This window comes from Limulus polyphemus, unplaced genomic scaffold (genome assembly GCF_000517525.1).
Source record: "Limulus polyphemus unplaced genomic scaffold, Limulus_polyphemus-2.1.2 Scaffold249, whole genome shotgun sequence".
Classification (NCBI taxonomy): Eukaryota; Metazoa; Arthropoda; class Merostomata; order Xiphosura; family Limulidae; genus Limulus; species Limulus polyphemus.
Window position 1 is genome coordinate 381,446 of NW_013665859.1, and position 3,533 is coordinate 384,978.

Consider the following 3,533-nt stretch of genomic DNA (forward strand, 5'->3'; position numbering starts at 1 on the left):
ATAAAGAAAACGAATATACAGAGACTTTATAAAAACCTAATCCTTAAAAGTTATGACTACACCCCAAAACCCTTAAAGTGAGTCTTCATACAGTGCAACAACGACGATTTTACAAATGTTTGTGACTCGCAAAGTTCGTTGAATATTTTAGTTTTACGTATTGAGTGATTTAGCGTATCGATAGACATGAAATTACTAGTTTTCTTGGAATTTGAAATTGCTTTTTTAAAACATTTTCTTAATGAAATGAATCCTATTCATAACTCAATCAGTTATCCATAGCCAATAAGATAACCAATTTAATTATCGCGTTTCTTGAATTAACCTAATGAAAGTTTAAGAACTTTCAAAAATAAAATATTGAATTTTAAGTTCCAAATTAGTAGTATAATAAACGGACCGAGAATGGCCCAGTGATTAAGGTGCTGTACTATCGTACAAAAACAATGCACTTCAGACTTTGTGCTCGTAGTGCGTTATAAGGGTGACGTTCAAATCACGTTATTCGGTCAGGCAAGAGTAGCCCAACAGTTGGCGGTGGGTGCTGTTGATTAGCCGCCTTCTGTCTAGTCTATCAGTTCACAATTAGGGAATACAAACACAGATAGCTTCCGAAAAGAAGATGAAACAAAAATAAATAAACAAGTAAACATTAGATTCATAACTAAAATTTTTCTTTCTCAGCATTCAGGTTCCCTATTGGCACAGCGGTAAATCTAGAGGCTTATAATACTAAAAACCGAAATCTATATTTTAAAGCTTTCTAATTCGCAAAGATAGTTTAAGGTATCCCATTGTAATTTTACTTTTATTTTTTGAGGTCAGCACTTCTGCCTATCAGAACAATTGTTAAAATATTTTTTTTCCTCTTTCATGTATGTATGTATGTATATGTGCAAAGTGAAGTTATACAGACAACTTGCCTGGTAATTTAAGTTGGACGACGTTTCGGACCACGCCATACTGACCTGAAGAAGGACCACGATAGTGATCTGAAACGTCTTGTCCATATTACTTCACGTTTCTTTTTTATATTATTATAAAATTCTTCATGCCAATGATGCCAATAGAATAATATATGGATGTATATGTTTAGTGAAGTGAACTTAACAGTTAGTGATAGTGAGACGAGCATGGCTTATCGTTTTGCGTAACGGACTGGGGATTGTGGTTCGATACGTTGATCTTACCAAATACGCTTCGCATTTTCAGATGTGAGTGTGTTATAAGAGTGACTGTCAACCCCACTATTCAGTTAAGAGTCTTCCCTTTTGTTATACGATTAGAAAAATAAAATATGTATGTATGTGTGAACACGCACACACACACATATATACACACAACTGTTTTAATTTACGTATAGAGAGACTGTTAAATTTAGTTATTTTTAGAAACGATGGTTTATTGCAGGTTTGTTTACGTAACTGTGTGAATCATATGTTGTTCAATTGTCGTAAATTGGCGATTGTTGTATTAGTGCGTCATGTTTCTAGATCTTTCTAAGTTTTTCTCATAATATATCGTAGTCTGTGGAAAATTATAGGCCTCAGTAGGACTGTTTATAAATACGCATTCAAAATTTAGTTCAGGTTAGACAAAGTTAGTGGGAGATATAGTCAAATGGATCTAGACTGTGCATTTTTAAGTTTAGCTGTAAAGAGCGTATAGTGACGCTTTTTAAAAAAAAGTGAAATTGTCGCAGATTGTATTGTAACAACAGAGTAGAGGAGAATAATTTGTCTAAAGTAACTGAACCAGCCTGTGTGAACTTTTGACAAAAAGAGACAATTATTTAAAGCTCTGGATACAACTGTGGTAACCAACAGTGTAATGTAAGTGAAATTATCACCGACTGTATTATAACAACAGAGCAGAGGAGAATGATTCGTCTTGTCAGTTGTGTTCTAAAGTAATTGAATCAGCCTATGTGGACTTTGTCGAAAAGACGATTATTTAAAACTCTAGATACAACTGTTGTGATTAACTGTGTAACGAACATTTGTATATACGTTTGACTTGTTTTAGCATATTACTTTAAAACAAGTGGACTGTGTGATGTTTGTTTGTTGTTGAAATATATTTACAACGTGTCACAGACACTCACTGTAAAGAATTCGGCCCATACAGATGTAAAAATCTGACAGAAACATGGACTAAACGTTTAGATTAGAGACCCTTAAGGTAAACAGGCAACAGCTCCCACTGCCTATGCATCTACTCTTAACTGAATTATGGAACTGACTGTCTCACTTATAATGTCCCCAGATGAAGATGCAAAGTGTCTTCAGCGGGATACCACAGCTCAAACCTTGGACTTTTCAATACGCAGACTGGCATTTTAATCACTAGGTTATGCTGCTCGGACCTTCGTGGTTGGGAACAGAGCTACGCAATTCATTTAATGGTTGTTAAAATGGAGAAATACAACTAACTTGATCACATATAATACGACATAACATTTTGTGAGCTACAGTGTTAGTAAGAACATGCCAATATCTATCACACTTGACAATAAACTCCAGTTCAGTTACTCATCTTGAAAGAAAATGTCATATCAAAGAAACTGAGAAGCGAACGTAAGACGTTACAGTAAATTTAAACTTTAGAATGAGGTGTGGTATCTTGAGATCACTAAAATAACTACAGTTTTAAACAACATATAATACTAAGTTTTTTGAAAAAATGAAAGAGTACGCTCAACGTTGTAATGTGGGGATGTTGTGTGTTCTTTTCTTTTTCAATTGACAAATCCCACTTATATGTTATTTCAAACTGGATGACCTACTACCTCAGTGTTTAGTGTTAAAATAAATGGTTCTTTTACAATTTTCCGCCATCCGTTTTCAAAATTAACCTTCTGATAATTGTACGATGTGTTCGATATGATTGATTACAAAGTATTTTTGGTATAAATTGAACTTCGAAATCAGGAAGCTCGACTGTGAGTTTTAAAAGTATAAATGTGTATAAACCTGAGAGACGAACATTAAAAGCTTTGAGCCTAACAAGAAACAAACACCTCTGCCTTTCTTCTTCTTAAAAAATCGCACTTTTTGTAATACCAATTATATTAAGGTAAGTAATTAGACAGTAAACTTTAATTCTATTTAGTGGAGTATCTATGCATTAGCGATGTCGATATCCTCTTTAACACATTCCACATTTGCATATGTTTTCCCATTAAGATGGTGTTGTAGCGAACGAAAAAGATGGTAAACTGATGGTGCCATATGGTGGGTGGGGAGGAACTTCCCAACCCAACTCCATAATCTTGTGTTGCGTCAAACATGTCACATGTGGACGTGCATTGTTGTGGAGAAGAGGAATACCTTTCCGATTGACGAGTGAAGGGCTTGATTTAAACGTTCCAGTTGCCGACTAGAGATCTCTGCATTGACAGTTCGCTGTGGATTGAGGAGTTCGAAATGAATAACTCTTTTGATGTCCCACTAAATGCAAATCATCACTTTCTGCAGATGGAGTCCAGGTTTGGGGGTCGGAAGTGGTTTTTGTCTATGACTGAGCCATTGTTT